This window comes from Bubalus kerabau, chromosome X (assembly GCF_029407905.1).
Source record: "Bubalus kerabau isolate K-KA32 ecotype Philippines breed swamp buffalo chromosome X, PCC_UOA_SB_1v2, whole genome shotgun sequence".
Taxonomy (NCBI): domain Eukaryota; kingdom Metazoa; phylum Chordata; class Mammalia; order Artiodactyla; family Bovidae; genus Bubalus; species Bubalus kerabau.
The window spans coordinates 67991659-68000407 of record NC_073647.1 but is presented as its reverse complement, the minus strand read 5'-3'; the positions used below and the strand labels follow the sequence as shown (position 1 = coordinate 68000407).

Below are 8749 nucleotides of genomic sequence, written 5' to 3'. Positions count from 1 at the left end.
GTAGCCCCCGCACGCTGCAACTGGAGAAGGCCCGCACGCAGCGATGAAGACTCATTGCCACCATAAATAAATCAATAAAGCTTTAAAGAAAAAGTATGTGGTGATGGTGTGGTTTTACTAAATGGGAAAATATTCAAGTCAAAAGATCTTCTGAGCTGTCTTCTGCCAGGAATGGGAGAGGGCGAGAAGCGACACAATCTAAGAAAGCATACATGTGCTCTTCAAGACACCGCTGTCTCATTTCTTGGAAGAAATGGATGACAATGAGCAGATTTGCTTGCTACCATCCTCTGCTGTTCAGGAGAATACAGAACGTGCAATGAAACATCAGGATGGGGCTGATGTCAGACTGCTCCAGGCCAGGCGGCATCACCCCGTCTTACTGTTGTGCTGCATTCTCACATCCTGCCACTTTCCCCTGGCAACGCCAATGAAAATAAACTTTTGAACATGAAGGGATTGTTCTTTTTATGTAGAATTCATGGTTTTATTTGCCAAGATAATAAAATTACTTTCTTCAATAACATATGACATCAATTTTTCAGAGTCGAGTGGTCATTTACAATTTAAAATCCTGTAACTCCACAAATTCACAGAAATCTAACGGATGTGGTTATCACGTGGACAAAAGGTGTGATTTGTGCAGAACTGGCACAGAATCCAGGGTATGAGTAGGACCTTGACCCCTGTGCTCATTTAACCTTCCTCTTCACAATGTTTGCTTTTAAAGCAGCTGTGTGATTCTCATTGCCAGTACTGTCCCTTGTGTCATTTGATGGGATGCTCAGACAGCATCTGCCTGGAAGAAGCTTTATCATACATTTGCACTAATCAGGTGATTGTGAAATAGCTTCTAGGAAAAGATAATATTTTCTTTCTTCCTTGAAACAGAAAATTTAGCTACATACACCGATTGCTAGATGTTTTAGCAAGAGCAAATGTCACAGGAGGACACTAGTTTTCTCCTTAACATCCAAAACATGAAGAGGTTGTTATAAACGAATGTGATGACAGGTACTGTTAGGTGCCAAGGATCGATATCAGGATGGTCAGCTCTGGACTAAACCACACACCTTTAATTTGCACAACAGTATCGATACTCAAGGTTATACTCATTACGGTTGACTTGTTCTATGGTAAAAGTTGTGTTACATTTCTAAAGGCTGAAAAAAGCATAAAAACTGTGATGCTAAACTTTCACCCCTGAGCATGTTTAGTGTGACTGGTCATGCAAGCATCTATAGTGCCATGCTCTTCAAGCCTATATTTTCTGATAGAAATGTTGCCCTATTTGTCTTCCCCAGTATATAGTGGTTTTATTTTATTGAGGGTGGGATCCAATACCTGTCATTTAACAAAATGAAGACAAAATAGAAAAAAGGAAGTGTGTGGGAAAAAGTAGTGCACAAGAGTTGGGCCAGTCAAGTCCAGCACCACACTGAAGTAGACTCCGTGGTTTAGGAGTGAAGAAGACTTACTCTCGCATATCCTCTCATGCTCCCACACAAGTCCAGCAACAAATGTTCTCAAGTTCCTCTTGCCTTGTCATGGGGACTCAGGAGTTGACCAAGAAAAACTACGTGGCCCCATGAAGAAAGGCACTGTCAGTGTCTGTCCTGAAAGGAGGCTAGTCAGGAAGCAGTCTCAAAGTATACGGTCTTGATCATCTCATGAAGATGTGTGGCAAGGGGCTCTCAGGAAAAAGATTAAGTCTGGATCATCCACATGGCACCTTTGCATGGGAACATGGTGGCTCTGAACTGGAACTGAACTGCCTTCCACTCACTTGACCAAAGCAATGAGACTGACCAGTATGGGTGAAGTGAGTGTGTGCGTGTGTGTGTGTGTGTGTGCGTGTGCGCGTGCCCACGTGCATGCTGGGTTGTGTTCCATTCTTTGCGAACCCATAGACTGTAGCCTGCCAGACTCCTCTGTCCATGGAATCTTCCAGGCAAGAGTACTGGAGTGGGTTGCTATTTCCTATTCCAGGCGATCTTCCTGACCCAGGAATCAAATCTGTGTCTCTTGTGTATCCTGCATTTGAAGGTAGATTATTTACCATTGTGCCACCTGGGGAGCCCACGGTAGGTTTAAAGAGAAGGAGTGTTTTCTAATTTCCTTTGTCCTTGAGGGCTCAACCTGAAGAATATGTAACCACTGCTTTAAAGGAACCAGCTCCACTTGGCTGGATTGGATCAGAGCTCATGTCATCCTGAGTCTTGAGTGCCTTTTGGTCTGGAAAAGGGGCTTGTCTCCTACTATACACAACTGGGACATTCCCTCTGTAATTATGAATTGTTTAAAATAAACTAAAAGAGAATGTTTTTGATCACTAGAGTTTATCAGTGTTGCATTGTTTCCACTGTGATGTTCTGACACTTTTTCACCTCGAAATATTAAAGCAGCTCATGTTAGAGACACTGTAACATGAACATTTTATAGTTTAGACATTACATATATTTTGCTGTTTATAATAAATGGCAGATTCATTTTGATATTTGGCAAATCTAATACAGTTATGTAAAGTTTAAAAATAAAATAAAATTAAAAAAAAAAAAGAAAAAAAGAAATGCCATCTATACAAAAGCCTGGCTGTTAATTTTAATATTGGCACAAGATCTGTTTTCCATGATATGTTAATACCTACAATTTCACTAACTGTTGAGGCTATTTTTTATTGAGATTCTGAAGCCAAAGGAGCCTTGTGTTCTTTTTGTTCATTTCTCCTATTTCCTTGAAATAAGAGATTTTGTATGGGCTTCACTGTGAAGACTTCAGATCAATCTTTGTATTACACGTGGTTATCTCTTAGCTATATAACTTCTGAGTGTAAAGCATTGAACTCTTCAGAGAAATATTATAAGGAATAAATCATAATAGGTGTGAAGGAAAGCACAGTGTTGGGATACACCTCACCGAGCTGATGAAAGGGGTTGAGGCAATGAAGGAGGAGAAAAGCCTGAGTGATCTCAGGGACGATGCAGAGATGGAACAGACCAGAACGTGGGGAGAGCTAATGGGTGGACAGAGTGTTCTGGTTAGGAATGTGACCCCAGGAGGCAGACAGGACCTCACTGGCAGATGGAGTCCATAGGACCTGGGGTCAGAGAGAAACCAAAGAGAGTGTTATGGTCTCCAGGAGGTGTGGGGGACCCCTTAGTCATGAATCCTTCTGCTTTATGCCTGCTTCCTACTTTAAAGGAGGCTCTGGGAACTTGGCATCAGCTCAGCTTCCCTACTGTCAGTGGACCTGGTCCTTTTCTGCCCTGTAGACCAGTGACAGAAGCACAGGGCACTTTACTCCTTACCAACGTTGTACACCATATCAGTGTATAAAGGGGCTGTGTAGTGTCCCATGGAAGCAACTATGGTCCTTCCCCAATCAGCCCTACACCCGGATGGCCTCAGATCCCTGGAGTGTCCCATCAGTTGCCTCTGAGCCCTGTCTGCTCACCTGGCACCCCCACTCTTCACTCCAGTCAGGATGGACTCCCCATCCCCTCCTTTCCATCTAGCCCCCTTAGGTACTGCCCACTATCCCAGGCCCAGCTCCTCTCAGGAATTTCTGATGACTCCAGTGAGCCCTTCCTCCTCTTTTTAAATTAAGGGGGTTCTATAGAGGTGACACTGGAGAAGAAAACGGCACTCTAGCATTCTTGGCTGGGAAATCCCATGGGAAGAGGAGCCTGACGGGCTACATTCCACAAGGTCACGAAAGAGTCGGACACGACTGAGCGACTAAACAACAACACACACTTCCGCCTCTCTTGTACTTTTTATGTTTTTCTTGGGTAACCTCTTCCCTCTCCCCCAAGTTCTTCTTCTCCCTGTCCCTCAGTTATCCTTTTTCATTTTCCTATTACAAAATGGGAAGTAGTAACAATGACTACCTCACAGAGATGCTGTGAGCTCTGAAAGTGACAATACATTTTATAAACCTTGGTAATGAGAAACGTTATCTATATTTATTTCTACTTATAAATCTTTATTGCAATTTCTCTCACAGTAGGCATGAAAAATATAGAATGCAGTGTGTTGATTATTTACAAGAACATTTGGGGATGCTGTTAGTGAGCATATTAGCTCCTGAAGACTGCGTAACAAAGCTCCACAAGCTATGTTGTCTGAAATGTAAAAAATGTATTCTCTCATAATTCTGGAGACATAATGCCCAAAATCAATGTGTTGCGCATGACCGTGCTTCTTCCAAATGCTCTGGGGTAGTATCCATTCTTGCCTCTTCTCGGGTCTGAATGCTCCTGGAGCTCCTTGGTTTGTGGCAGCAGGGCCCCAATCTCCTCCTCCATCTTCACATGGCCTTCTTGCCTGTGTGACATCTCTCTCTCTCCTTCTCTTCTTTTTCTTTTTATCAATTATTTTCATTTCCAGATTCTCAAGTTCCGCACAGTTTTAGTACTCCCTGAGAAATTAAACACTGCCTTATCCCTTCCATAAAAATGGGAGGAAACGCATCAGTATATACTAATGACTGACACAAAACATTTACTAGTTTATCACAAAAATGCATTTATGGTAGGAGCATCAGAAAGAGTAACTGAAAAATTAAAATTTACCTTAAAAAAGATGTTAGTCAGGAAACTTTACACAGACAAATCCGTGGCTATATATGTAAATCCTAAATACATTACACTATTTTATATCCATTTTGGTAATGGACTACTCCAGGAAGGTGTAATTACAAAACTTTAATTCAAAGAGTCCTTAAAATGTAAAGCAAAACAGGTCTTAAAAAATATTAGTTTGATGAAAAGAGAGATTTTAGTCTATTTTAGACAAATCTGGTTAGTTTCTAACTACACTTCATTTCAGCACAATCATCACTCAGGGGACAATCATTTAAGAGAAAGGGGAAATTAAAGTTTAAATTTCCTTCAGAATTCTACCCATTATCACCCAATCAATATTGAAGTATATGTCATCAAGTATGCAAAATTACAGAATGTCAGTTATGAAATTTGGAGGCAAAAAGCATAATTATGTATAAAATCACTGACAAATTTGAGCTAGTATTATTCTCTAGGACATTGTATTGTATCATTACCTTAAAAGGATGGCAAACTAGACATCAGCAGAAATGCTGTTAAAACTGTTGGGTTTTTTTGCTCCAAGTTTTTCATATGAATGAAATAAAAGTTTAACAGTCTCTAAGTTAAATTTCACAGGTGAAATTGCTGCTCTCTGATTTAACTTTCAGGGGTAAGACAGGGCAAAATCCAAGTATCATCCTTTCCATTTTTGTGCATAAATACAAATAAGAGTCAGTATCAATACCAATGACAACGTAAGGAAACAACATGTTTAGTCAGGTTCTATAACACAGGATATTACGACATAACTCTGCTACAGTACATTCCCATTTTGTGTTTTGGAAGAGCAGCTTACATAGTATGGTGTGAAAAGCAGTAAAACGCACATGCTTTCTGTGTCATTTAGCAAAGAAAAGACAAGAAAGAATATATTGCCAAACTCCACCTGCTACTCCATCCTAGACCCAGTTGTCTATCATCCACTCAGTTCCAGTACTTCCAAATTCTCAGTCTATCCCACTCAGTCTCAAGCCAAGATTAACTCCTTTTGCACCAGCTCTCCTTTCTCTCAGCTAAGTCATCATTTTCGAGAAACGTCTGATTTTTCTGACTCCATGATTTAACCCATTTGAAGTCAAAGAAAATGCTGTAATACTGAAAACAATCAAACCAGAAATTAGTGTTGTGGAAGATACATGTCAAGTGCTCTGCAAATGTAAGGAGAAAGTTGCAAGAAAACAGATTTTAAACTCTGCCTGGCTTCCTTAGTTACCTGGTATATGATACTGTTGCTCTGATTACTAGTCAGGACAAAAAAGTGCTCAAAGGCACTAAAATATGCATCTTGGGGGGAAATGCATGGACATTAAGATTTCTTGGGAGTTGGCCAAGGCATTTTTACATCCATAAGGACCGTCAACTTAAACTTAGTCCGCCCCAGTTATTTAAAAAAAATGAAAGGAGTGGAATTCTTGCTTACAACTGGGTTTGGCAGAAACACATCTGTATACTCTGCCTCTGTGATCACACAGGCCTTTAATTAGGGACAATGAGTGTGCCCACAGAGCAGCACTAATGAAAAATTTATAAGGAATCTATGATAGAGCTTCACAATCCAGCTTTCCTAGGTTGTAAACACTCTTCTTACCCAAGCATTACTTTGTGTATCTGTGAAACATCTGAAAAATACTTTTCTTTGACTTACCAGGCTGTAGAGAATGAGTCATTTTATGTACAAGTATCTACAGTAGAACTTGGTACTTTCTTGCATTAACTGCACAGTGTTCCAACTGGAACTTAAAAGAAGGTTGCCAATATTCACTTATTGAGGCTCTGTGAGGTGCTGGATGCTCTAGACCAGTTTGTCTTTGGAAGCTTCTCTCTTTGGCATTCTTCCTCTGTCCATTTAGTAATTTGCCTGGAGGTGAAGACGTAGCACGCAACTGATATTCATCTGGGGATCCTTTTAGCCAGGTTGGCCTCATTTGTTCTTGATTCACCTCTTTCTGAAGCTGCAATGCTAATAACCTACCCTGTTCTTCTTGTTTATGTCTCTCAAAAAATAGACGTTCCAAGTCTATCAGTTTTGGGGTGAAGTGGACTTGTTTACTCTTGGTTGGAGGAAGCTTTGAGGAACATTTTTCTTCTTTTTGTAGAATAGCATGGATCGCTGACTGCTTCAGACAAAGATTCCTGGTTTTTTGCTCTGGAGATGTCCTTATTGGTCAGTAGGGGAGACTCCTCATTTTCTGTCACAACTGTGTTATTTTTCAGTGTCTGTGTACATCTGACACTGTACATCCACTCTCTGTTTCGCCATAAGGCTTAACTGCAGTTTCTCCAGAAGAGGAAACTCCAGCTTTAGGCTCTTCACGACTGATGACACATAACTCTCTTTCGTGACTGATTTGTTTTGTTTTCACTTTTCCTTCAAGGTACCATTCTCCACCACTGGCACATAACTGAGGTCTACTTCAGTGACTCCACTGAAGCTTCTGCATCTTGCTTTTGAACTTCAAGGCATATTTGAGGAGAAAGTGCTGGCACATCTTCCTCAATTTCTGTGTCTTGCCATGTAGGGTTCTTCCCATCACCGCTGTCAGTTTCCTTGGACCTGGAGGTTTTCCCGTCTTCTTCTACAACTTCAGACTGTGACGTTGACTCAAGTTGAGAACTCGGTGACAAATACTTCTGAATATCGCCAGTGTTTTTTCGTTTGCTCTGCCTTTTCCTTCGTGACTCGGGTGTGACTGGATTAGATTGTTTGGAATACGAGCGGAGAGTTGAGACACGTTCCTCACAGACATTGCTAATATTAAGGCTTAGCCTTCTTGCCAGCGCTTCATCTCTTTTCAGTTGTTCTTCCATCTCTCTGTGCCTTTTTTCTGCCTGTCTCTTTTCCTCTTCTTCCTCCTCTGCCAGTAATCTCTGTATGTATTCTTCACTGGCTTTGTTTTCTCCCTCCTGAATGGCTCATCGCTCTGCCTCCTCCTTGCTTCTCTCCTTTTCATATTCTCTTCTTAACTCCCCAGGTTGACTTAAGAGACGAACTGGCAGATAGTCATCAATGATTTCCTCTGATTGTTGCCCAGAGACTCTAAGCCGGGATTCCTCTGGATAGTGTTTTTGAATTATCTCCCACAGTTCCGTATTGACAAGAGAATTTCTTCGGGTGTGGTACCGAGTCCACGAAGAGACCCGGCGGCGACAGAAAGGACGGCACAAATTTGCCTTCTCCACAGTCGATTTGAAGCATGCTTTACAGAGCGTGTGGTTGCAAGGCAGTGTCACAGGCTCAATGAGGATTTCCAGACAGATGTGGCACTGGCATTCCAACAAGGAAGGGATGGTATCTCTGGGTACAGCCATTCTAATATGCTATAAGGTGTATTCAACATGAATACCAGAATTCCAGGATTGGGAGCATCAAATGTCTTTAAGTCAAAAGGTTCTGTGGGTCAGGAAAACAGTACGACCCCAGAAGGCGGTGTGTTTGTCGGCGTTAAAGATAAGTATCCCTAAAGGAAGCAAACTAACCTTGACTGCTCCCAAGCACTGCCAACCGTTGCAGTAGGGCAGTGGTGGGCGCAGGGCTCTCTAGTGAGGCACAAGGCAGGCGCCAAGTTCCATTCCTCCCTGTTCGCAGGTGAGGCTTCTCCCTCAGTTCTGAGCAGCTAAGCCCGAGACTGCTGAGGTGCACAGGCCCCAGGCCACCACTCCACAAAGACCAAAGCTTCTTCCGGGATGCCGCCTCAGCAGAGGAACTTCCGTTTGACCTTTGCTGTGGGGTCGTCTGCACCTGGGCACTTCTCAGGGCTCTGAGCCGACCCTCCTCTCTCTTGTGCAGTGCAAGTCGCCCAGCTGTGTCTGCCTCTTTGTGACCCCGTGGACTATACAGTCCATGGAATTCTCCAGGCCAGAATACTGGAGTGGGTAGCCTTTCCCTTCTCCAGGGGATCTTCCCAACCCAGGGATCAAACCCAGGTCTCCCGCATTGCAGGCAGATTCTTTATGAACGGAGCTATCAGGGAAGCCTGATCTTGGGGGCGGTGCTGTAGCAATCTCAAAAGGGCTAGTGAGGTCACAACGCTCTCCCTCTGCCTTTTTCTTATAGGACACCAGTCATTCATTGTCGAGTCTACCCTAAATACAGGATGATTTAATGTCAATTTCATGATTTCATGTAGTTTCATGCCACAGAC

General features: G+C 42.4%; 1 long non-coding RNA gene and 1 pseudogene across 1 annotated transcript; both read right to left on the bottom strand.

The window, feature by feature from the left end:
- Window positions 1-3979: 3979 nt before the first annotated feature.
- LOC129639061 (uncharacterized) lies at window positions 3980-8265 on the bottom strand. The gene is made up of 3 exons (XR_008708147.1): window positions 8085-8265; window positions 5494-5702; window positions 3980-4446 (listed from the first exon to the last, which is right to left on the bottom strand). It is a non-coding gene; the product is annotated as an uncharacterized LOC129639061 (long non-coding RNA).
- Window positions 6203-8045, bottom strand: LOC129639060 (E3 ubiquitin-protein ligase RNF168-like; annotated as a pseudogene).
- Window positions 8266-8749: the final 484 nt, after the last annotated feature.